The sequence below is a fragment of the Ranitomeya imitator genome, chromosome 2, assembly GCF_032444005.1.
Source record: "Ranitomeya imitator isolate aRanImi1 chromosome 2, aRanImi1.pri, whole genome shotgun sequence".
Lineage (NCBI taxonomy): Eukaryota > Metazoa > Chordata > Amphibia > Anura > Dendrobatidae > Ranitomeya > Ranitomeya imitator.
Genome location: NC_091283.1, coordinates 89,471,094 through 89,498,672, shown reverse-complemented (window position 1 = coordinate 89,498,672; position 27,579 = coordinate 89,471,094).

The following is a 27,579-nucleotide window of genomic DNA, read 5'->3' as shown; positions in this document are numbered from 1 at the left end:
AGCTGTCAGTCACATGACCTGTCTATTATGTGTATGTGTGAGCTAATATATACTGCCAGGGGGAGGGCTTCCTGTTGGCTGGGGATTTATCAGGCTGCCAATTTATCTTACAAATACTGAGGTAAAAATACTGAGCAAATAACGTGTTAACGAGGTCTAATACAGGAGATCACACAGGTATATACTATATACAGGGGAGATTACACACAGATATATACTATATACAGGAGAGATGACACACAGGTATATACTATATAGAGGAGGAGATGACATACAGGTACATACTATATACAGGAGGAGATGACATACAGGTATATACTATATACAGGAGGAGATGACACACAGGTATATACTATATAAAGGAGCAGATTACCTACAGGTATATACTATATACAGGAGGAGATGACATACAGGTATATGCTATATATAGAAGATGACATACAGGTATATACTATATACAGGAGGAGATGACACACAGATATATACTATATACAGGGGAGATGACACACAGGTATATACTATATACAGGAGGAGATGACATACAGGTATATACTATATATAGAAGGAGATGACATACAGGTATATACTATATATAGGAGGAGAGGACATACAGGTATATATTATATATAGGAGGAGATGACATACAGGTATTTACTATATATAGGAGGAGATGACATACAGGTATATACTATATACAGGGGAGATGACACACAGCAGGTATATACTATATACAGGGGAGATGACATACAGGTATATACTATATACAGGAGATGACATACAGGTGTATACTATATATAAGGGAGATGACAAACATGTATATACTGAGGTGAAAATGAGAGGTGTGAGGTGAAAATGAAAAGGTGTGAGTGCAAAATGAGAGGAGTGAGGGAAAATAGTGTAGTGATCGGAAAATGACAGATGTGAGGTCGAAATGACAAGTGTTAGGCGGGAATGAAGAGTGAGGGAGAAAATGAGAGGTGTGAGGGAGAAAATGAGAGATGTGAGGGGGAAAATTAAAGATGTGATTGGGAAAATGAGAGGAGTGATGGGAAAATAAGAGAAGTGACGTGCTATAACTAACCACAGATATTTACTATGCCCAGGCAACGCCGGGCTCTTCAGCTAGTATAAATATAAAACATATCACATCAGACAAGCAGAATCAAATGGGACCAAAAGATGGTATCCAGATGTCACCCGCATCAAAAAGCCCAAGGTAGGGTATGTCCCTGGTACAAGGCATATACGTATATATATATATATATATATATATATATATATAGTATGTCAGTACACTCAGATGTAAAACAGTGGGGATGTATATATATTACGAATATCACACAGCAAAATAGCCTCAAGTCTCATCCCCCATTCCTGTGGTACCATTACATCACAAACAACCTCTGCATAATACCTTGTAGAGGATGAAGCAGACACTTAGGGACACCGGTCCACCCCAATCTTCACACATGGTGGATCTATAAATTAATCACGAGAGTTCCACATGGAATGAATATAAAATTTCATTTAATTCATCATTATTTATGATGAAAAAATGTATCATGGTAATTCTAATGAATTCTAATCAATTATGCACCTTACTAGCTGTTCATTTTAATCCAGGATTGGAAAATTCATATTAGGTGTCTTCACAGGATGTGACATAAGGTGCCAGAATCTAAGAAGAAAAGCAGAAAGGCGGGCACCGCACAGCAAATATGCTAAGAAGATCAACCACGTGCATATATACAATCCATAGAAAAAAAAGAGAAAAAGACTATGCACACAGTGGGATCACCTTGAATATAACAAATTTTATTATAGATATACCACCTAACCACGCACGAAGGCAAGATAAGGAGAAACAAACATTTAAAAACAATTAAAAGCTAAACCAACCTATCCGCATCCCCCCAATACAGTCACAAGGATTCATATAATCATTTACAATAAATGTACAAATCATGTGGCAGACATATACAAGTTAGGCAGAATAACAACAATACATATATTTGATATCTGGTACTGCCAACTAGAAAAGTCTTAATGAGAAAAAGTATCAGTTGAATCCTTAATGTGACCAATATACCCCAGTCGCACAGCAAGCCTGTGACAGATGCACGATTAATGTCCTGAAAAAAAAAATCAGATACTAGGCCAGACAAAGTGCTGGTGCAACCCGTTTATAACCTGCCCCTGTTCTGGCACCCCACATGATACATTACCAAGCACTGCAGAGCCTGCTGCCGAGGAGTCAATCCCCCATAGATATCCAGAGAGAAAGAGCATGTGTGCCCTTAAGGCCAATGTAAGGCTACGTTCACATTGGCGTTCCGCCAATGTGCGTCGCTGTTGCGCCGGCGACGCAGCGGCGACGCAGCGGCGACGCGCCCCTATGTTTAACATAGGGGACGCGTGCGTCGTTTTGGTGGCGTTTTTCGCCACGTGCGTCGTTTCCGACGCTAGCGTCGGACGCAAGGAAACGCTACATGTAGCATTTTCTGTGCGTCCGATTTTCGTCGGAAAACGACGCACGCGTCGCAAAACGCGCACGTTTTTGCGCGCGTTTGCGTGCGTTTTAGCGTGCGTCGCGCGTTGCGTCGCCGACGCACGGCGGCGCAACGCTAATGTGAACGTAGCCTAAATGCAGCAGACGTGCAATGGCTAGTGCTGCCAAGTAAGGCTAAGTAATCCTGAAAGTGGAGCTAAGATCAGGAGGATCTTAAAAAATGGGGGATGGGGGGGAAAGGAGGATAGGAGCCCAACGCGTATCGATGCTGCTAAGGCGTCTTCGTCAGGGGGAAGTAATGAGAGTGACCTCCAGACTAACCTTATATGCGTGAGGCATAATCCAAAGAGATTAGTATCACCTGTGTGGCTGTCAGCAATGTTCCAGGAACTTAACAGATGCAAGGCGCCAAGTGAGTAATACTGGACCTGCGCACACCAGTCCCAAACTCTGACCCACAGCTCACCGGCCAATTGGGTCCTGCGTACCATTTACCATTCAGAATGGCCGGCACTGATTGGTAATATACTAGTGTGTGGTTCATGCGCACGCGCATCAGTCCCATGCAGAGAGATTCATTATAGAGCAGCACGCACGCCCGGCATCCCAAATAAGGGACACCCAGGCATGCGCAGTAGAGGCGACACGCAGTGAAAAGCCAATGCGCGCGCGCGTCAATTTGCCCACTCCCATGTATCCGGGGACGTAAAACATGATTTGGAGTAAACACGGAACGCCCATGTAAGTCCATGAATAGTGCAGATGAGAGTACTAATGCGCACGCACCCAGGATAACATAGAGCGAGCGCTAAGGAGACACTGAAATGCAATGCGCGTGCGCACCCATGTGTCAGCTCGCACGCTTACAAAAGCTGAATTCTCAAAGGGATCAATGCCAAGTTTGTCGTCCACAATGGACGTGGAGTCCATATGTGGGCACATGAGTGCAAAAAAAAAAAAATAAAAATTTTTTCATTTTTTTTATTTTACAGCTCTACCTATGTATACGCATACAGGCCGACGGGACTGTATGGAGAAATAGCGAAAGCGTATGCATTAAAGACTAATACCCATTTTCCATAAACCACTCATCTTCCTTGTGCGCACGCGCATTGGTTACTCTGGTTATTATGGAAAAGGAAAAGGGGGCACATAAGCATGCCCACACTGGGGGTATGGAGAATCATACATTCAACAGGCAGTCTGGTACCACAATCTTGCCACACGTGCTGTTCATAACTCAATAATAAATCGTACCCTATACATCCATATTCCACTACCTATGTGCACAGCCACAGACCGTAAGACATAGACAGATAGATCAAAGAATCGTAAAGAGCCTATGTGAGAATTACATGACCCTGGGTTTGGACGTGTAGGCACATAGATATAGATAGTCCCCCAGAGGTGTATATGAAGGATAATCCTCCCAAAATGCGCCAGGGGACAAAAAGCTACCGGGTGAACCGTCCGAAAAACCAAGGTGAGCGTAAAGATGAAAAGCCCAACATCCCAACAGCGCCAACTGGTGGGAAACGGGAGCCCTGCAAAAGATCAATAAAGACAGCCCCTGCCAAAAAAAGGGGGGGGGAAGGGGGGAGGGGAAAAAAAAAGGGAATTAGTATGGGCTATTAAAGGCTGAGCACCACCTGCGGCACATTTGGGACCCAATGAGCACGCGGATAGATATACAAAAAAGGGAATTAGTATGGGCTATTAAAGGCTGAGCACCACCTGCGGCACATTAGGGACCCAATGAGCACGTGGATAGATATACAGCCCATGCCTCAGTGTCCCACCATAGTGGGTACACTTCTGATGATATTAGCGATGTAGACTCAGTCAATACCAAGCCTGTGCCCACAGGGCTAGACTTGCTTGTAAAAGCCGGTGAATAGCAATTCTTCGTTGATCCCTACAGGAGCCCGGCTATTGAGATTATAAATCCACTTGGACTCTCTCCTAAGTAGATCCAACACAATATTGCCACCCCGAAGGTGCCAGAATCTGTAATAACTGCGTCCACTGACTAAATATTACAATCCAAAAGGAGTTTGCTCATTTATGTAACCACATGTATATGGTTGTGACTGTTAAGGATTTTTATATTACCAAATAAAGTTTTCTACGTTTACAGATTTGCATGCTGAATATTTCACCTCTTTCCTTCCTATGAAATGAAGTCAGTTCATCCATTAAGAAAGCAAATGATCGACATCCAGTCTCAAAATATCTTACTCAACAAGTCAGCTCATCCTAAGGTCTATCAGTTCTAGAGTGACAAAAACGTCAGTGGAGGTGGCTTGTATGCTTCATATAATAGTGAGATCACAGACGTGGATGCAAGCATAGTGCAACGCACATTAAACAAGTCTGGAATGGTGGCCTGAAAAAAGTAAAGAAGCCTCAACTTCAAAATTGTCATTCGAAGCATTAGTTAGAGTTTGAAAACAAGTACACAAAGTGGACATTTAAAGATTTGAATTGGGTGATCTAGAGCCATGCCACGAAAGTCAATAGGCTAGACTCTTATAGGTGCAAACGGGTCTGAAAGAAAAGAAGGAAAAAATTACTAATGGATTGAGAAATTGAATGGAATATCAAGTCCAGTGGAGGAAGCCTGATGATATGGGTTTGTTTCACAGCCAAAGGCAGTGGATACTTGACCAGGATCAATGGTGGTCTCAATGCTGAGCTATATGTGAGTTTGATACGAGATGAGTTACTTTTTGCACTCAAGTCCTATGAGTATGAAAAGGAAGACAATGTGTTCCCACAGGACAACAACATGAAGTATATGTTGAGATTGGCGAAGAAATTACATTGAAGTAAAGGTGCTGGAATGGCCCTCACAGTCCCCAGATCTCAACCCATGGAAACAATTGTGGGTAGAATTGAAAAAAAAAACCTGTATACCTACCAAAGTGATTCGACAAGTATGCAATAACTTTGGGAACATGTAGAAGAGACCGGAGATCAAATTTTCAAAGTTTGAATCATGCACAGAAGAATTTGGGCAGTGTTGAAAGCTAATGGTGAATTTATAAAATACTAACAAAATAATACAATTTTTAATATACATCTTTAGGAGCAAAACAGTAACAATGCAGTGACATGACAAAAATCTGCATAACTAATCATACACTAAATAGTTGCAAGTCAAATTTAAGTATTAGATATCCAAGATGATTGCCTATAAAATTATGGCAGTCTGAAGTTCAAAGCAGAAGTGAATAAATGAGACATGAAGCATGAAAGTCAAAAGTTCAAAACATTGTTACCCTTTTGCTCTTCAGTGTATATTTTTTCTATACAAAGCTCAACTTATATTTACAAGGAAGACATTAAAATCATAACTTAAAATGCCACAAGCCAACTTTTATACTTGGAGACTAAGTGGATTGGAGATGTGAAGTTTGTTTTTTTAAAGTAAACTCAAATGTGGCAAAAACTTTTAGAAGCAAGAATGCTCAAAATTAATAGTGCTGTATTTATTATTTGGAAATAGTTTCCTTCCTGGTAAAGTTGATTTATCATATAATGTAATAATTATATAATATAGTCAAGCCACATGTAAGAAGGTTCCTGCCTGAATGACACAGATGATACTATTGTAGATGGATAGAAACTTAATTCTTCACAGTGTTGCCGCTTTCTCAAGAGAACACTAAATCTATGTTGAAAACCTTAATCTCAATGGATGTCCAACTAGCCAGTTTGTGCACACTTTGACCTTGGGTGCCACTATATTTTTTTTATAGATTGCTACTCTAGTCTATCCCACCCTTATACAACTCATGTCGTTGCATCAATAATTTTGTTTGCAATGGCTTTGTACCTTCTAATGACACCTAAGTCACTACAATTCACAGAATGTCAGCTACACTTGACTGCCTGCCAGTGTGCCACTTGATATTCTGCTCAATATATAAGCATGGTACTCAGGCAGAAGAATGACAAGCAAAAACATAGTCAATTAATTTTGGAAAATTGTACTGTCTCTTTCAGGAACTGGTTAACTACACCTACAACAGCAGTACAATATTAACTTTAACACCAAATCCATTAAAAAGGTTGTCCAGTTGTTCACAGGATGGGATATAACTTGCTAACTGGTGGGTATCTCATTGTTGAAACACACCAATCAGTAGATCCTGGACAAAGAACTTTAATCATTTTTACAAAATGCCATTCTCTGTGGGGCTGCTGAAAAAGCTTAATGCAATGCTTGGCAGCTCTGCAGTGCTTGAAAAGACTTATTCGAAAACCCAATCTTTCTGTGTTTATTTCGCACTGTCTTTTAACTCTGTTCCTTACTTTTACTGCATCCTTCGCATATTCATAGGATATGATAGTCAGTACAATCTGACACCTAACTATGTTGACAGTCCATCTTTTTTTGAATAGAATAGAGATGAGCTGTTTCTTTTTAATACATACAGTTGTTCATACACACAGTTCCTAGAGGAAGCCCACACCAAACATGTGTAGGGACTTCAAACTCGTTGCTCAAACCGAGCAATTCCTAACACTCAAATGCTTATTTCAATTAATGAGTATAAAGCGAGTCAATGGTAAATCTAAACTGGCAGACTCTATGAAGAGGTCTGGGGGGGCAGTGAAATGTTCAAATGGATGGGAAAAGTGGTGAATGTAAGGATAACAGCAAGATGAAGACAGCTAGAAGCATCTCTGACTCCCAGATCTCTGCTAAGAACAATGGTGTCACTTTTACTCCACTTTAAGGACTGACAATAAAACATTCCAAATTGACGAGAAATTGCATTTTGCAGGAAAAAATGTCAAGAAACATTTTTTTCCTCTATAAAGACTTGTATCTAAGGAATAAAAAAATGTAATTTAAGTAAACCAAAATCTTTTTTTATTAAAAAATAGGTAATTTCAGAAATGCCAAAAATAACGTACTCAGAGGAACTCATATACACCCTGTATTAGACATAAAGGAGGGCCTCATGCACATTCTGTTCAAATTGTCAAGTATTGGTACTCTAAGATTTATAAAGGCTAGGTACTAAGTAGTGTTAAGCCACCCCCCTATTGTTTGAGTTCGGTTCGTCGAATTGGGGCGTGTTTGACGAACACCGTCGAACCCCATTGAAACCAATGGCAGGCAAACACAAACACATACAAACACATAGAAAACATAGAAAACACCCTAAAATGTGTCAAAAAGCTGACAAAATGGTCAGAAGACACAATAAACACATGAAAAAGTCACAAGTACATATAGTCATGCGAAAAGAAAAGAGGTGGAGGCGTAAAAGGAGGAGGAGACACCAATTTAGGCATGTTTCTCGACGCAAGCAGTGAATAGCCAGGCCTTTCCCCGGGAAGGAACAACCACGGGAAGGGCAGCATCCTATGAAGGAAAGCCACCTATGCCAAGCATGGTATCCATCCACAAACAGCTGTTTCGGGGTTTTTGCCCCTCATCAGTGTGGAGTAGGAATCTGGCTATTAGGAGCAGTGCCTAGTAAAAAGACTATAAAGGCACAGATGATTGGCCTCGGGGAGACCAAAACATCCAACACTGCGGAGACACCATCACGTGTTTCTCAACGCAGTGATTCCAGAACACTGCCCCCATCCCTTATGGGAAATATGCAAATGCAAGTAAAGAAGCTGCGGAGACACCATCACGTGTTTCTCGACGCAAGCAGTGAATAGCCAGGCCTTTCCCCGGGAAGGAACAACCACGGGAAGGGCAGCATCCTATGAAGGAAAGCCACCTATGCCAAGCATGGTATCCATCCACAGACAGCTGTTTCGGGGTTTTTGCCCCTCATCAGTGTGGAGTAGGAATCTGGCTATTAGGAGCAGTGCCTAGTAAAAAGACTATAAAGGCACAGATGATTGGCCTCGGGGAGACCAAAACATCCAACACTGCGGAGACACCATCACGTGTTTCTCAACGCAGTGATTCCAGAACACTGCCCCCATCCCTTATGGGAAATATGCAAATGCAAGTAAAGAAGCTGCGGAGACACCATCACGTGTTTCTCGACGCAAGCAGTGAATAGCCAGGCCTTTCCCCGGGAAGGAACAACCACGGGAAGGGCAGCATCCTATGAAGGAAAGCCACCTATGCCAAGCATGGTATCCATCCACAGACAGCTGTTTCGGGGTTTTTGCCCCTCATCAGTGTGGAGTAGGAATCTGGCTATTAGGAGCAGTGCCTAGTAAAAAGACTATAAAGGCACAGATGATTGGCCTCGGGGAGACCAAAACATCCAACACTGCGGAGACACCATCACGTGTTTCTCAACGCAGTGATTCCAGAACACTACCCCCATCCCTTATGGGAAATATGCAAATGCAAGTAAAGAAGCTGCGGAGACTCCATCACGTGTTTCTCGACGCAAGCAGTGAATAGCCAGGCCTTTCCCCGGGAAGGAACAACCACGGGAAGGGCAGCATCCTATGAAGGAAAGCCACCTATGCCAAGCATGGTATCCATCCACAGACAGCTGTTTCGGGGTTTGTGCCCCTCATCAGTGTGGAGTAGGAATCTGGCTATTAGGAGCAGTGCCTAGTAAAAAGACTATAAAGGCACAGATGATTGGCCTCGGGGAGACCAAAACATCCAACACTGCGGAGACACCATCACGTGTTTCTCAACGCAGTGATTCCAGAACACTGCCCCCATCCCTTATGGGAAATATGCAAATGCAAGTAAAGAAGCTGCGGAGACACCATCACGTGTTTCTCGACGCAAGCAGTGAATAGCCAGGCCTTTCCCCGGGAAGGAACAACCACGGGAAGGGCAGCATCCTATGAAGGAAAGCCACCTATGCCAAGCATGGTATCCATCCACAGACAGCTGTTTCGGGGTTTTTGCCCCTCATCAGTGTGGAGTAGGAATCTGGCTATTAGGAGCAGTGCCTAGTAAAAAGACTATAAAGGCACAGATGATTGGCCTCGGGGAGACCAAAACATCCAACACTGCGGAGACACCATCACGTGTTTCTCAACGCAGTGATTCCAGAACACTGCCCCCATCCCTTATGGGAAATATGCAAATGCAAGTAAAGAAGCTGCGGAGACACCATCACGTGTTTCTCGACGCAAGCAGTGAATAGCCAGGCCTTTCCCCGGGAAGGAACAACCACGGGAAGGGCAGCATCCTATGAAGGAAAGCCACCTATGCCAAGCATGGTATCCATCCACAGACAGCTGTTTCGGGGTTTTTGCCCCTCATCAGTGTGGAGTAGGAATCTGGCTATTAGGAGCAGTGCCTAGTAAAAAGACTATAAAGGCACAGATGATTGGCCTCGGGGAGACCAAAACATCCAACACTGCGGAGACACCATCACGTGTTTCTCAACGCAGTGATTCCAGAACACTGCCCCCATCCCTTATGGGAAATATGCAAATGCAAGTAAAGAAGCTGCGGAGACACCATCACGTGTTTCTCGACGCAAGCAGTGAATAGCCAGGCCTTTCCCCGGGAAGGAACAACCACGGGAAGGGCAGCATCCTATGAAGGAAAGCCACCTATGCCAAGCATGGTATCCATCCACAGACAGCTGTTTCGGGGTTTTTGCCCCTCATCAGTGTGGAGTAGGAATCTGGCTATTAGGAGCAGTGCCTAGTAAAAAGACTATAAAGGCACAGATGATTGGCCTCGGGGAGACCAAAACATCCAACACTGCGGAGACACCATCACGTGTTTCTCAACGCAGTGATTCCAGAACACTGCCCCCATCCCTTATGGGAAATATGCAAATGCAAGTAAAGAAGCTGCGGAGACACCATCACGTGTTTCTCGACGCAAGCAGTGAATAGCCAGGCCTTTCCCCGGGAAGGAACAAACACGGGAAGGGCAGCATCCTATGAAGGAAAGCCACCTATGCCAAGCATGGTATCCATCCACACACAGCTGTTTCAGGGTTTTTGCCCCTCATCAGTGTGGAGTAGGAATCTGGCTATTAGGAGCAGTGCCTAGTAAAAAGACTATAAAGGCACAGATGATTGGCCTCGGGGAGACCAAAACATCCAACACTGCGGAGACACCATCACGTGTTTCTCAACGCAGTGATTCCAGAACACTGCCCCCATCCCTTATGGGAAATATGCAAATGCAAGTAAAGAAGCTGCGGAGACACCATCACGTGTTTCTCGACGCAAGCAGTGAATAGCCAGGCCTTTCCCCGGGAAGGAACAACCACGGGAAGGGCAGCATCCTATGAAGGAAAGCCACCTATGCCAAGCATGGTATCCATCCACAGACAGCTGTTTCGGGGTTTTTGCCCCTCATCAGTGTGGAGTAGGAATCTGGCTATTAGGAGCAGTGCCTAGTAAAAAGCTGTCTGTGGATGGATACCATGCTTGGCATAGGTGGCTTTCCTTCATAGGATGCTGCCCTTCCCGTGGTTGTTCCTTCCCGGGGAAAGGCCTGGCTATTCACTGCTTGCGTCGAGAAACACGTGATGGTGTTTCCGCAGCTTCTTTACTTGCATTTGAATATTTCCCATAAGGGATGGGGGCAGTGTTCTGGAATCACTGCGTTGAGAAACACGTGATGGTGTCTCCGCAGTGTTGGATGTTTTGGTCTCCCCGAGGCCAATCATCTGTGCCTTTATAGTCTTTTTACTAGGCACTGCTCCTAATAGCCAGATTCCTACTCCACACTGATGAGGGGCAAAAACCCCGAAACAGCTGTTTGTGGATGGATACCATGCTTGGCATAGGTGGCTTTCCTTCATAGGATGCTGCCCTTCCCGTGGTTGTTCCTTCCCGGGGAAAGGCCTGGCTATTCACTGCTTGCGTCGAGAAACACGTGATGGTGTCTCCGCAGCTTCTTTACTTGCATTTGCATATTTCCCATAAGGGATGGGGGCAGTGTTCTGGAATCACTGCGTTGAGAAACACGTGATGGTGTCTCCGCAGTGTTGGATGTTTTGGTCTCCCCGAGGCCAATCATCTGTGCCTTTATAGTCTTTTTACTAGGCACTGCTCCTAATAGCCAGATTCCTACTCCACACTGATGAGGGGCAAAAACCCCGAAACAGCTGTCTGTGGATGGATACCATGCTTGGCATAGGTGGCTTTCCTTCATAGGATGCTGCACTTCCCGTGGTTGTTCCTTCCCGGGGAAAGGCCTGGCTATTCACTGCTTGCGTCGAGAAACACGTGATGGTGTCTCCGCAGCTTCTTTACTTGCATTTGCATATTTCCCATAAGGGATGGGGGCAGTGTTCTGGAATCACTGCGTTGAGAAACACGTGATGGTGTCTCCGCAGTGTTGGATGTTTTGGTCTCCCCGAGGCCAATCATCTGTGCCTTTATACCAATTTAGGCATGTCATGTCCTTCTAAAATAAAAAAAGGCTGGAGTAAAAATCTAAAATCAGCCTATCAACACCCAGACATCATGACAAAAAAAATAAAAAACAAATATCTTTAAATAGAATGGTGGGTCCATTCAAAACACTATCCTTAGAAGATGTAGTGGTATCCCCATTGGGAGCCGTGCCAAAAAAGGAACCCAATACATTATAATAATAATCTTTATTTTTATATAGCGCTAACATATTACGCAGCGCTTTACAGTTTGCACACATTATCATCGCTGTCCCCGATGGGGCTCACAATCTTAATTCCCTATCAGTATGTCTTTGGAATGTGGGAGGAAACCGGAGTGCCCGGAGGAAACCCACGCAAACACATTCAGACTAATCCATCATTTGTCACATCCAAGGGGCAGGTCAGTTAACGACAACATCGACGTGGAACCAAGTACAGTACTATATACTATACCTGCTTTAACGAGGCAGTCAGGTGGGTAGGGGCACCCTAATAGCCAAAACAAACATTGAGGGGGCATTCCGGTTACTACCTGTGCCTCCGAATAGTGTCCGCCTATTGGGCTTCTTCTGTGAAGGAACATACTACATAGATCACTGTTTGTCCATGGGGTGCTCTATATCCTGCTCACTATTTGAGGTGTTTAGTTGCTTCCTCGAATGCGTCATCATGGACGTTTCTAAGGGGGCACATATTATCCATTACCTCGACGACTTCTTATGCCTGGGCCCAAAAGATTTGCTACAGTGTGAATACATTGAAACCTACAAGAGAAAAAAAGTAAATGAAAGCCCTGATATAACTAAGTAAAAAAGCAAAAATGCATTTATATAACACAGAGTTTTTAGCTATACTGTTTTTTGATAAAAAAAAAGCACAAAAGCCATCCCACCTCGTCATGGTAACTCTGATCGGGACAGTCCTACACTGTCTAATATTAAAACCTTACATTGTGTCAATGTTGACCTCAGTGTGAATAAGGGCAGACAAAAGGACTGGGCCCAACCAGTGAAACACTAGACTGGGGAAGCCTTATATAGTCTCTATCTCAGAAACAGGGAGGCCACACCCCGGCTTGCACAGAATGCAGCAATACAGAGAGAGAAAAAAAAAGCACAAAATTGAGCTTAAATTGAGTTGGTACACATGCAGAGGTTAAACGTGTGAATACATGCATAGTCCACCCGTGAAAAGCAGAGAGATGGAGGGAGAGTGGACACCTCAGAACCGAGGGGTTAGATTGTGAAAGGAAGAAGGCGGTGTAGCTTGCTTCATGGGTGGGGTACTCTGCTGATTAGCAGAAACTGCTACTAAGCCCAAAAGGATTTCCTGGGCTAGTTGCAGTTAAAAATTAGTAATTAGATAAACAGGCGGTGTAGCTTGCTTCATGGGTGGGGCACTCTGCTGAGTAGCAGAAACTGATACTAGGCCCAAAGTATTGCCTGGGCTAGATGCAGTTAAAAATTAGTACTTAGATAAACAGGTGGTGTAGCTTGCTTCATAGGTGGGGTACTCTGCTGAGTAGCACAAAATACAATTAGGCCCAAAAGGATTTTCTGGGCTAGATGCAGTTAAAAATTATTAAGTAGATAAACAGGCGGTGTAGCTTGCTTCATGGGTGGGCTACTCTGCTGACTAGCAGACACTGAAGCTTTGAAGCAGACCTCTGAATCCCAGGGCATAGTATGAGTAAACAGCTCTGCAGACTCAACCATCTGTGTTACCCCAAGCCATAGTGTATGTAATTTCTAAACGTTAATAGGGGGGAGCGACCCCACCCACCTGGAATTGACGATGCCAACATCATGTAAAACACAGCAAGGGGACTCAAAAAGAGTCTCCATTTTTCCAAAAATTGGGCCACAGACACCACTTAAGTGGCATCAATTTCACCAGAGTTTCTTAAAATGGTTGGTGAGGTGATTTTCAAAAATCATCAAGCTTTACTTTCCTCAGGATGACACAGGAGTAGAAAAGTCCTTGCAGATCCAGGATTTGTTCATCTTGATGAAAGTTAGTCTGTCTACATTGTCACTGGACAGCCTCGTGCGCTTATCTGTCAGCACACCACCAGCAGCGCTGAAAACACATTCAGAGAGAACACTGGCTGCAGTGAACGACAAGATCTCCAAGGTGTGAGTGGCGAGCTCAGGCCATTTTTCAAGAGTGGTAGCCCAAAATGAACAAGGGTCCAGTTCCACAGTCATGGCATCGATGTTAACTCGGAGATACTACTGTAACATCCTCTCTAGGCGTTGGCTATGCGTCAGACATCTTGTCTCCTGTTGCCTTGCAAAGGATGGTCTAAAAAATTCTTGAAACGATTGGAAAAAATTGCTGTTACCACCAGATACGGTGTTACTGCTATGGTTTGAGTGATGACTCGACAATCCCATGGTTGGCAAGTTAGAACTCGGAGATTCACTACGTGCACCACTGGTGTTTTGCGGAAAAGCAGATGTAAGATTCTGTAACAGTCTCTGCTGATACTCCTGCATGCGTGAATACCTTTCTATGGCAGGAATTATTTCGCCAAATTTAATTTTGTACCAGGGATCTAAGAGTGTGGCAACCCAGTAGTTGGCATTACTTTGGATTCTGACAATCCGAGGGTCATGTTGCAGGTAATGCAGCAAGAAGGCACTCGTGTGTCTTGCGCATCCAGTAGGACCAAGCCCTTGTTGTCTTGGTGGCGGCGAGGTGAGAATTATGCTTCCTTCCTCTGCCCTCTCCCCCCAACCTCGCACAACAGATATTTGATCAAGGTCTCCGTCATCTGATGAGTCTTCCATGCTCAGCGCCAGTTTGTCCTCCACTTCTTCCTCAGCTCTTACACCTTCCTCAACAGTTTGACTGCTACCATGCGCCCTCAGTAATCACTCTCCCCCACCCTCCAATGCCAGCCGCCTTGGTGCTGCTGACCATCTGGGCCTTGGAAATATTATCCCTTCTGCATACGACTCCTCCTGTTCCTCCTCCTCCTCTTGTCCCACCACCTGACTCCGAATACTGTTTAAAGTGTGCTCCAGCATGTAAACGACCAGAATAGTTATGCTGATAATGGCATCGTCAGTACTAAACATCTTTTTTGCTATTTCAAAACTTTACAGAAAGGTGCATAGGTCCCTGATCTGGAACCTCTCCTGCAGCGTGATTTGGCCCACCTCTGGATCTCGTTGGCCCAGGCTATAGATCATAACGTATTGCATCAGGGCTCATTGGTGCTGCCACAGTCGCTGCAACATGTGGAGTATTGAATTCCACTGAGTGGAAACATCGCATTTCAGCAGGTGAACTGGCAGGCCCAATGACTTCTGTAGAGATGTAAGTTGTTGAGCTGCTGGATGCGAACGGCGGAAGTGAGCACACAGCGACTGTGCCCTCTGCAGAATCCCATCTAGTCCGGGACAGTGGGATAAAAATTGCTGGACAACCAGGTTCAAAACGTGAGCCATTCAAGGCACATGTGTGACATTAACCTGGTGAAGGGCCGCACCCTGGTTTGCAGCATTGTCGCACTTGGCCTTCCCAGGCTGCAGGTTCAGTGGAGACAACCATTGATGGAACTTGGTCTCCAGAGCTGACCACAGCTCCTCAGCTGTGTGACTCACATTTCCCATGCATGTAAAAAAGCCGCGGAGACACCATCATGTGTTTCTCAGCGCAAGCAATAAATAGCAAGGTCTTTCACATTTCTCAGACATTTCAAGATAAACACCGCCTGATGCCATTGAGCCCTGGTGACAGCATTATTACTATTATTATACATTTTTATAGCGCCATTTATTCCATGGCACTTTACATGTGAATACGGGGCGAATATAGAAAAATACATTAAACATGAGCAAAAAACAAGGCACACGGGTACATAAGGAGGGAGGACCCTGCCGGCCAGGGCTCACAGTCTGCAGGGGATGGGTGATGAAACACTAGGAGAGGGTAGGGCAGGTTATGCGGTAGTTCAGTAAGTTCAGGATCACTGCAGGCTGTAGGCTTGTCTGAAGAGGTGAGTATTCAGGTTCTTTTTGAAGGTTTCTATGGTAGGCGAGAGTCTGATGTGTTGGGGTAGAAAGTTCCAGAGTATGGGGAAAGCACAGGAGAAGTCTTGGATGTGGTTGTGGGAAGAAGAGATGAGAGAGGATCGGAGGTTGCGTGTAGGTAGGTACCAGGAGACCATGTCACAGATGTATGGAGGAGACTGGTTGTGGATGGCTTTGTATGTCATTTTGAGGGTTTTGAACTGGAGTCTCTGGGCGATAGGAAGCCAGTGAAGGGCTTGACATAGGGGAGAGGCTGGGGAATAGCGGGGAGACAGGTAGATTAGTCGGGCAGCAGAGGGTAGGATGGATTGGAGTGGTGCCAGAATGCTAGAGGGGAGTCCAGAGAGTAGGAGGTTGCAGTAGTCAAGGCGGGAGATGATAAGGGCATGCACTAGAGTTTTGGCGGTGTCGGTCAAGGAAAGCACGGATTCGGGAAATATTTTTGAGTTTGAGATGGCAGAAGGAGGCAAGGGCTTGGATATGTGGCTTGAAATAGAGGGCAGAGTCGAGGATCACCCCAAGGCACCGGGCGTGTGGGACTGGAGAAAGTGAGCAGCCATTGACATTGATGGATAGGTCTGGTGGAGGGGTAGAGTGAGATGGGGGAACGGTGATGAATTCTGTTTTGTCCATGTTCAGTTGTAGAAAGCGAGCAGAAAAGAAGGCTGAAATAACAAACAGACAGTGCGGGATTTTGGTAAGTAAGGAGGTGAGGTCAGGTCCGGATAGGTAGATCTGCGTGTCATCAGCGTAGAGATGGTACTGCATACCGTGGGATTCTATGAGCTGTCCCAGGCCAAAAATGTAGATGGAAAAGAGTAGGGGTCCTAGAAGAAAGCCTTGAGGAACACCGACTGACAAGGGGCGAAGTGAGGAGGTGGTGTGGGGAAGGGAGACACTGAATGTTCGGTGTTGTGAATTCTGTGGCAGAGTTCACTCCTGTGGTCACAAGTGGTACTTCGGCTGATTCTCTCTGGGAGCTTCCGTTTGTGGAGGAAAGTGGTACTGCAGCTTCTGAGTTTCCTCTCTCAGGTGATCTGGTGAGGTCGTTAGCTGCTTCTCTACTTAACTCCACCTGATGCTTTGATCCATGCTTCCTGTCAATGTTCCAGTGTTGGACTTGTGTTTCTCTGGATCATTCCTGTGGCCTGCTGCTCTGCATAGCTAAGTGCTTCTTTGCTATTTGTTGCTATTTTTTCTGTCCAGCTTGTCTATTTGTTTTACTGGAAGCTCTGGGACGCAAAGGGTGTACCTCCGTGCCGTTAGTTCGGTACGGAGGTTCTTTTTGCCCCCTTTGCGTGGTTTTCTTTAGGGTTTTGTGTAGACCGCAAAGTTATCTTTCCTATCCTCGTTCTGTCTAGAATATCGGGCCTCACTTTGCTGAATCTATTTCATCCCTACGTTTGTCTTTTCATCTTATTCACAGTCATTATATGTGGGGGGCTGCCTTTTCCTTTGGGGTATTTCTCTGAGGCAAGGTAGGCTTATTTTTCTATCTTCAGGCTAGTTAGTTTCTCAGGCTGTGCCGAGTTGCATAGGGAGCGTTAGGCGCAATCCACAGCTGCCTCTAGTTGTGTTTGGAGAGGATCAGGAATTGCGGTCTACAGAGTTTCCACGTCTCAGAGCTCGTTCTATTATTTTGGGTTATTGTCAGATCACTGTATGTGCTCTGATCGCTATGTACATTGTGTTACTGAATTGCCTATCATAACAGTACAGGAAGCCAAAAGTACTAATGATTCTCAATATACATAGTAACATAGTAACATAGTAACATAGTTAGTAAGGCCGAAAAAAGACATTTGTCCATCCAGTTCAGCCTATATTCCATCATAATAAATCCCCAGATCTACGTCCTTCTACAGAACCTAATAATTGTATGATACAATATTGTTCTGCTCCAGGAAGACATCCAGGCCTCTCTTGAACCCCTCGACTGAGTTCGCCATCACCACCTCCTCAGGCAAGCAATTCCAGATTCTCACTGCCCTAACAGTAAAGAATCCTCTTCTATGTTGGTGGAAAAACCTTCTCTCCTCCAGACGCAAAGAATGCCCCCTTGTGCCCGTCACCTTCCTTGGTATAAACAGATCCTCAGCGAGATATTTGTATTGTCCCCTTATATACTTATACATGGTTATTAGATCGCCCCTCAGTCGTCTTTTTTCTAGACTAAATAATCCTAATTTCGCTAATCTATCTGGGTATTGTAGTTCTCCCATCCCCTTTATTAATTTTGTTGCCCTCCTTTGTACTCTCTCTAGTTCCATTATATCCTTCCTGAGCACCGGTGCCCAAAACTGGACACAGTACTCCATGTGCGGTCTAACTAGGGATTTGTACAGAGGCAGTATAATGCTCTCATCATGTGTATCCAGACCTCTTTTAATGCACCCCATGATCCTGTTTGCCTTGGCAGCTGCTGCCTGGCACTGGCTGCTCCAGGTAAGTTTATCATTAACTAGGATCCCCAAGTCCTTCTCCCTGTCAGATTTACCCAGTGGTTTCCCGTTCAGTGTGTAATGGTGATATTGATTCCCTCTTCCCATGTGTATAACCTTACATTTATCATTGTTAAACCTCATCTGCCACCTTTCAGCCCAAGTTTCCAACTTATCCAGATCCATCTGTAGCAGAATACTATCTTCTCTTGTATTAACTGCTTTACATAGTTTTGTATCATCTGCAAATATCGATATTTTACTGTGTAAACCTTCTACCAGATCATTAATGAATATGTTGAAGAGAACAGGTCCCAATACTGACCCCTGCGGTACCCCACTGGTCACAGCGACCCAGTTAGAGACTATACCATTTATAACCACCCTCTGCTTTCTATCACTAAGCCAGTTACTAACCCATTTACACACATTTTCCCCCAGACCAAGCATTCTCATTTTGTGTACCAACCTCTTGTGCGGCACGGTATCAAACGCTTTGGAAAAATCGAGATATACCACGTCCAATGACTCACCGTGGTCCAGTCTATAGCTTACCTCTTCATAAAAACTGATTAGATTGGTTTGACAGGAGCGATTTCTCATAAACCCATGCTGATATGGAGTTAAACAGTTATTCTCATTGAGATAATCCAGAATAACATCCCTCAGAAACCCTTCAAATATTTTACCAACAATAGAGGTTAGACTTACTGGCCTATAATTTCCAGGTTCACTTTTAGAGCCCTTTTTGAATATTGGCACCACATTTGCTATGCGCCAGTCCTGCGGAACAGACCCTGTCGCTATAGAGTCCCTAAAAATAAGAAATAATGGTTTATCTATTACATTACTTAGTTCTCTTAGTACTCGTGGGTGTATGCCATCCGGACCCGGAGATTTATCTATTTTAATCTTATTTAGCCGGTTTCGCACCTCTTCTTGGGTTAGATTGGTGACCCTTAATATAGGGTTTTCATTGTTTCTTGGGATTTCACCTAGCATTTCATTTTCCACCATGAATACCGTGGAGAAGAAGGTGTTTAATATGTTAGCTTTTTCCTCGTCATCTACAACCATTCTTTCCTCACTATTTTTTAACGGGCCTACATTTTCAGTTTTTATTCTTTTACTATTGATATAGTTGAAGAACAGTTTGGGATTAGTTTTACTCTCCTTAGCAATGTGCTTCTCTGTTTCCTTTTTGGCAGCTTTAATTAGTTTTTTAGATAAAGTATTTTTCTCCCTAAAGTTTTTTAGAGCTTCAATGGTGCCATCCTGCTTTAGTAGTGCAAATGCTTTCTTTTTACTGTTAATTGCCTGTCTTACTTCTTCGTTTAGCCACATTGGGTTTTTCCTATTTCTAGTCCTTTTATTCCCACAAGGTATAAACCGCTTACACTGCCTATTTAGGATGTTCTTAAACATTTCCCATTTATTATCTGTATTCTCATTTCTGAGGATATTGTCCCAGTCTACCAGATTAAGGGCATCTCTAAGCTGTTCAAACTTTGCCTTCCTAAAGTTCAATGTTTTTGTGACTCCCTGACAAGTCCCCCTAGTGAAAGACAGGTGAAACTGCACAATATTGTGGTCGCTATTTCCTAAATGCCCAACCACCTGCAGATTTGTTATTCTGTCAGGTCTATTAGATAGTATTAGGTCTAAAAGTGCTGCTCCTCTGGTTGGATTCTGCACCAATTGTGAAAGATAATTTTTCTTGGTTATTAGCAGAAACCTGTTGCCTTTATGGGTTTCACAGGTTTCTGTTTCCCAGTTAATATCCGGGTAGTTAAAGTCCCCCATAACCAGGACCTCATTATGGGTTGCAGCTTCATCTATCTGCTTTAGAAGTAGACTTTCCATGCTTTCTGTTATAGAGGGAAAAAAGAAGTTCTGAGACCATTTTTTTTCCTTTGCACTGTGATTTGTCTTTTTTTCCCCCTAGACATTTGGGTGGTTCAGGACACAGGTGTTACAATGGACATTAAAAGTCTGTCTTCATGTGTAGATCAGCTCACGGCAAGAGTTCAAGATATTCAAAATTTTGTGGTTCAGAATTCTTTGTTAGAACCGAGAATTCCTATTCCAGATTTGTTTTTTGGAGATAGAACTAAATTTCTGAGTTTCAAGAATAATTGTAAACTGTTTCTGGCTTTGAAACCTCGCTCCTCTGGTGACCCAGCGCAACAGGTTAGGATCGTCATTTCTTTTTTGCGTGGCGACCCTCAGGACTGGGCATTTTCTCTTGCGTCAGGAGATCCTGCATTGAGTGATATCGATGCGTTTTTCCTGGCGCTTGGATTGCTGTACGATGAGCCTAATTCAGTAGATCAGGCAGAAAAAAATTTGCTGGCTCTTTGTCAGGCTCAGGATGAGATGGAGCTATATTGCCAGAAATTTAGAAAATGGTCCGTGCTCACTCAATGGAATGAATCTGCGCTTGCAGCCATTTTCAGAAAGGGTCTCTCTGAAGCCATTAAGGATGTCATGGTGGGATTTCCTATGCCCGCTGGTTTGAATGAGTCTATGTCTTTGGCCATTCAGATCGGTCGACGCTTGCGTGAGCGTAAATCTGTGTACCATTTGGCGGTATTACCTGAGATTAAACCTGAGCCTATGCAGTGCGATAGGACTATGACCAGAGTTGAACAGCAAGAACACAGACGTCTGAATGGGCTGTGTTTCTACTGTGGTGATTCCACTCATGCTATCTCTGATTGTCCTAAGCGCACTAAGCGGTTCGCTAGGTCTGCCGCCATTGGTACTGTACAGTCAAAATTTCTTCTGTCCGTTACCTTGATATGCTCCTTGTCGTCGTATTCTGTCATGGCGTTTGTGGATTCAGGCGCTGCCTTGAATTTGATGGACTTGGATTATGCTAAACATTGTGGGTTTTTCTTGGAGCCCTTGCAGTGTCCTATTCCATTGAGAGGAATTGATGCTACACCTTTGGCCAAGAATAAGCCTCAGTAGTGGACCCAGCTGACCATGTGCATGGCTCCTGCACATCAGGAGGTTATTCGCTTTCTGGTGTTGCATAATCTGCATGATGTGGTCGTGTTGGGGTTGCCATGGCTACAAGCCCATAATCCAGTATTGGATTGGAATTCCATGTTGGTGTCCAGCTGGGATTGTCAGGGGGTACATGGTGATGTTCCATTTCTGTCAATTTCGTCATCCACCCCTTCTGAGGTTCCAGAGTTCTTGTCTGATTACCGGGATGTATTTGATGAGCCCAAGTCCGATGCCCTGCCTCCGCATAGGGATTGTGATTGTGCTATCAATTTGATTCCTGGTAGTAAATTCCCAAAAGGTCGACTGTTTAATTTATCCGTGCCTGAGCACACCGCTATGCGCAGTTATGTGAAGGAATCCCTGGAGATGGGGCATATTCGCCCGTCATCGTCGCCATTAGGAGCAGGGTTCTTTTTTGTAGCCAAGAAGGATGGTTCACTGAGACCGTGTATAGATTACCGCCTTCTTAATAAGATCACTGTTAAATTTCAGTACCCCTTGCCATTGTTATCTGATTTGTTTGCTCAGATTAAGGGGGCTAGTTGGTTCACTAAGATAGATCTTCGTGGTGCGTATAATCTGGTGAGAATCAGGCAAGGCGATGAATGGAAAACTGCATTTAATACGCCCGAGGGTCATTTTGAGTATCTAGTGATGCCGTTCGGACTTGCCAATGCTCCATCAGTGTTTCAATCCTTTATGCATGACATCTTCCGTGAGTACCTGGATAAATTCCTGATTGTGTACTTGGATGACATTTTGATCTTCTCGGATGATTGGGAGTCTCATGTGAAGCAGGTCAGAATGGTTTTTCAGGTCCTCCGTGCTAATTCTTTGTTTGTGAAGGGATCAAAGTGTCTCTTTGGTGTGCAGAAGGTTTCATTTTTGGGGTTCATCTTTTCCCCTTCTACTATCGAGATGGATCCGGTTAAGGTCCAAGCCATCCATGATTGGACTCAGCCGACATCTCTGAAAAGTCTGCAAAAGTTCCTGGGCTTTGCTAATTTTTATCGTCGCTTCATCTGCAATTTTTCTAGTGTTGCCAAACCATTGACCGATTTGACCAAGAAGGGTGCTGATTTGGTCAATTGGTCTTCTGCTGCTGTGGAAGCTTTTCAAGAGTTGAAGCGTCGTTTTTCTTCTGCCCCTGTGTTGTGTCAACCAGATGTTTCTCTTCCGTTCCAGGTCGAGGTTGATGCTTCTGAGATTGGAGCAGGGGCTGTTTTGTCACAGAGAGGTTCTGGTTGCTCAGTGATGAAACCATGCACTTTCTTTTCCAGGAAGTTTTCGCCTGCTGAGCGAAATTATGATGTGGGCAACCGAGAGTTGCTGGCCATGAAGTGGGCATTCGAGGAGTGGCGTCATTGGCTTGAAGGAGCTAAGCATCGCGTGGTGGTATTGACTGATCATAAGAACTTGACTTATCTCGAGTCTGCCAAGCGCTTGAATCCTAGACAAGCTCGTTGGTCGTTGTTTTTTGCCCGTTTTGACTTTGTGATTTCGTACCTTCCGGGCTCTAAAAATGTGAAGGCGGATGCTCTGTCTAGGAGTTTTGTGCCCGACTCTCCGGGTTTATCTGAGCCGGTGGGTATCCTCAAGGAAGGAGTAATTGTGTCTGCCATCTCCCCTGATTTGCGGTGGGTGCTGCAAAAATTTCAGGCTAATAAACCTGATCGTTGCCCAGCGGAGAAACTGTTTGTCCCTGATAGGTGGACGAATAGAGTTATCTCTGAACTTCATTGTTCGGTGTTGGCTGGTCATCCTGGAATCTTTGGTACCAGAGAGTTAGTGGCTAGATCCTTTTGGTGGCCCTCTCTGTCGTGGGATGTGCGTACTTTTGTGCAGTCCTGTGGGATTTGTGCTCGGGCTAAGCCCTGCTGTTCTCGTGCCAGTGGGTTGCTTTTGCCCTTGCCGGTCCCGAAGAGGCCTTGGACACATATCTCTATGGATTTTATTTCTGACCTTCCCGTTTCTCAAAAGATGTCAGTCATTTGGGTGGTCTGTGATCGCTTTTCTAAGATGGTCCATCTGGTACCCTTGTCTAAATTGCCTTCCTCCTCTGACTTGGTGCCTTTGTTCTTCCAGCATGTGGTTCGTTTGCATGGCATTCCAGAGAATATTGTTTCTGACAGAGGTTCCCAGTTTGTTTCGAGGTTTTGGCGAGCCTTTTGTGGTAGGATGGGCATTGACTTGTCTTTTTCCTCGGCTTTCCATCCTCAGACTAATGGCCAGATCGAACGAACCAATCAGACCTTGGAAACATATCTGAAATGCTTTGTTTCTGCTGATCAGGATGACTGGGTGTCCTTTTTGCCTTTGGCTGAGTTCGCCCTTAATAATCGGGCCAGCTCGACTACCTTGGTTTCGCCGTTTTTCTGCAATTCTGGGTTCCATCCTCGTTTCTCTTCAGGACAGGTTGAGTCTTCGGACTGTCCTGGTGTGGATACTGTGGTGGACAGGTTGCAGCAGATTTGGACTCAGGTAGTGGACAATTTGACCTTGTCCCAGGAGAAGGCTCAACTTTTCGCTAATCGCAGACGCCGTGTGGGTCCCCGACTTCATGTTGGGGATCTGGTTTGGTTATCTTCTCGTCATATTCCTATGAAGGTTTCCTCTCCTAAGTTTAAACCTCGTTTTATTGGTCCGTATAGGATTTCTGAGGTTCTTAATCCTGTGTCTTTTCGTCTGACCCTTCCAGATTCTTTTCCATACATAACATATTCCATAGGTCATTGTTGTGGAGATACGTGGCACCTACGGTCCCATCTGTTCAGCCTCCTGCCCCGGTTTTGGTGGAGGGGGAATTGGAGTATATTGTGGAGAAGATTTTGGATTCTCGTGTTTCAAGACGGAAACTCCAGTATCTGGTTAAATGGAAGGGTTATGCTCAGGAAGATAATTCCTGGGTTTTTGCCTCTGATGTCCATGCTCCCGATCTTGTTCGTGCCTTTCATGCGGCTCATCCTGGTCGGCCTGGGGGCTCTGGTGAGGGTTCGGTGACCCCTCCTCAAGGGGGGGTACTGTTGTGAATTCTGTGGCAGAGTTCACTCCTGTGGTCACAAGTGGTACTTCGGCTGATTCTCTCTGGGAGCTTCCGTTTGTGGAGGAAAGTGGTACTGCAGCTTCTGAGTTTCCTCTCTCAGGTGATCTGGTGAGGTCGTTAGCTGCTTCTCTACTTAACTCCACCTGATGCTTTGATCCATGCTTCCTGTCAATGTTCCAGTGTTGGACTTGTGTTTCTCTGGATCATTCCTGTGGCCTGCTGCTCTGCATAGCTAAGTGCTTCTTTGCTATTTGTTGCTATTTTTTCTGTCCAGCTTGTCTATTTGTTTTGCTGGAAGCTCTGGGACGCAAAGGGTGTACCTCCGTGCCGTTAGTTCGGTACGGAGGTTCTTTTTGCCCCCTTTGCGTGGTTTTCTTTAGGGTTTTGTGTAGACCGCAAAGTTATCTTTCCTATCCTCGTTCTGTCTAGAATATCGGGCCTCACTTTGCTGAATCTATTTCATCCCTACGTTTGTCTTTTCATCTTATCCACAGTCATTATATGTGGGGGGCTGCCTTTTCCTTTTGGGGTATTTCTCTGAGGCAAGGTAGGCTTATTTTTCTATCTTCAGGCTAGTTAGTTTCTCAGGCTGTGCCGAGTTGCATAGGGAGCGTTAGGCGCAATCCACAGCTGCCTCTAGTTGTGTTTGGAGAGGATCAGGAATTGCGGTCTACAGAGTTTCCACGTCTCAGAGCTCGTTCTATTATTTTGGGTTATTGTCAGATCACTGTATGTGCTCTGATCGCTATGTACATTGTGTTACTGAATTGCCTATCATAACAGTTCGGTCTGTCAGATTTGACGAGATCAAGGAAAGGGCTAAGTCTGTGATGCCAAGAGATGAGAGGATTTGTAGCAGAAGGGAGTGGTTCAAAGTGTCGAAGGCAGAAGACAGGTCCAGGAGAAGGAGGACAGAGAAGTGTCGCTTGCTCCTGGCAGTTAGTAAGTCATTGGTGACTTTAGTTAGGTCAGTTTCAGTTGAGTGATGGGAAAGGAAGCCAGATTGTAACCGATCAAAGAGGGAGCAGGAGGAGAGGTGTGAGGACAATTCAAGATGGACGTGTTGCTCCAGCAATTTGGAGGCATAAGGGAGAAGAGATATCGGGCGATAGCTAGACAGAGAGGATGGGTCGAGGGAGGGCTTTTTGAGGATGGGTGTGATCTTGGCATGCTTGAAGGATGAGGGGAAGACACCTGTTGTGAGTGAGAGGTTGAAGAGGTGCGTTAGGGTTGGGATGAAGACTGTGGAAAGGTTAGGGATGAGGTGGGATGGGAACAGGTCGAGCGTGCAGGTGGTGAGGTGTGATCTTGACAGGAGGGTGGAGAGCTGATCTTCTGTCATGGTGGAGAAGCTGGTTTTGGAACAGCAGGGTTGAGCAGCTAAGAGGGTCAGTGGGCGCTGTGGGCCAAAGCTTTCTCTGATCATATCGATCTTCTGTTTAAAGAAAGAGGTGAAGTCTTCAGCAGAAATGAGGGAGAAGGGAGGAGGTGCTGGGGACGGAGTAGAGAATTGAAAGTGTTGAAAAGTTGTTTAGGGTTGTGAGACAGGGAGGATATGAGAGATGAGAAGTAAGTTTGTTTTGAGGCAGTGAGCGCAGACTTGAAGCTGGCGAGGGACTGCTTGTATGCAGTGAAGAGGTCGGCAGAGTGGGATTGCTTCCATCTCCGCTCAGCGATCCTGGAAGCCCGTCTCAATTCTTTGGTCAGGCTGGTCAGCCAGGGCTGCCTGTTGAGTGTACGAGTTTTGCTATGCATGAGCGGGGCGGCCGAATCGAGTGTTGCTTTTATTGTGGTGTTATAAAAAATAAGCATAGTAAGGAGGTGTGCAGGATTCCTCCTGTGCAGTTAGAACGCAGGTGGCATTACCAGACAGGCTTTGGGTGCAGGTGGAGGACCGAGAGGAGGTTGAGGAGGAAGAAGCAGTGGAGGAACTTAGAGATACAGAGTATCGACGCGCAACTCGTGGGGACAGCAAGACTTGGACAGCAGCCCCTTCTCCTGATGTCACGATAGTTGCCCAGTCATCAACATGTAACGCCCCTGTCCATGTTTACTCGTCCAAGTGTCTGTGGTGAAATGCACCCTGTCACACACAGAGTTTCTCAAGGAAGCGGTGATGTTGTGTGTGACATGCTGGTGTAGCGCAGGCACAGCTTTCTTTCAGAAGTAGTGGCGACTGGGCATCTGGTACTGGGGCACTGCAACAGACATAAGGTCTCGAAAATCCTCTGTGTCCACCAGGCAGAAACGCAGCATTTCTGTAGCCAAAAGCTTGCAGATGGTGAAATTCAACCTCTTAGCTTTGTCATTACTAGGAGGAAATGGTCATTTACTTGTCCACAACAGAGGGACTGAGGACTCGCTGCCATGCTTAGAAGGGGTTGAGTAGGCTGTCCCCGGCAAACTGCTGGTCTGTGAGGAAGGTGCAGGCGGAGAGATTATGTTGCCTTGATCAAAATGTGGTGGTCTCGCGTCGGAGAGCGCTTAACACCTGCAGGTGTTTCCACTTGCAAATGCACTGATGACCTGCCAATCACACTGGCTGTTGTGGGTAAAGAGGTGGAAGGTCTCCATCCAAAACCATGTGCGACTGCTGTCCCCACAGTCACAGAGGATGAAGAGGCCGTAGATGCACCTGATGGGGCAGACGGTGTTTGGCCCGGCCCACTAGGCCGCATTGTAGCACACTGAACTTCCCACTGCAACTTATGCCTCATATCCATGTGACAGTTCTTGCATGCATGCAGTACTCAAACTATTTATTTTTTGGCCTCTACTGAGATTTTCGTGACAAATATGAGTTGGGTCAGCCTTTGCAATCTCAAAAAATGTGCAGGCTATGCAAGGCTTAGAGCCCATGCAACCTGAAGAGCCACCACAACTTGTGGTCTGAGGCACAGTTGTGGTTGAGGATGCAGTTGTTGACATGCTTCCAGTACTCCATCTCTGTCCAGGAAGGTGCAACCTAACCTCATCGTCAGACTCATCACTAGCATCCTCCTCCACCTCCTCTGGTGACCTCATGTACTGGCAGACTGTGGGTTGACAGTAAGTGGGGTCTCCAACCACGTTATCATCACCCTGTGTGTTCTCACACCCGTTGTCCTCAGAGCCAACCTCTTCCTGCCCTGACCGAAAGTCAAGTTTTCGTTCCAATCAGGTATCTCAGTCTCATCATCATCATCCTCATTGTCTCTACCAATAT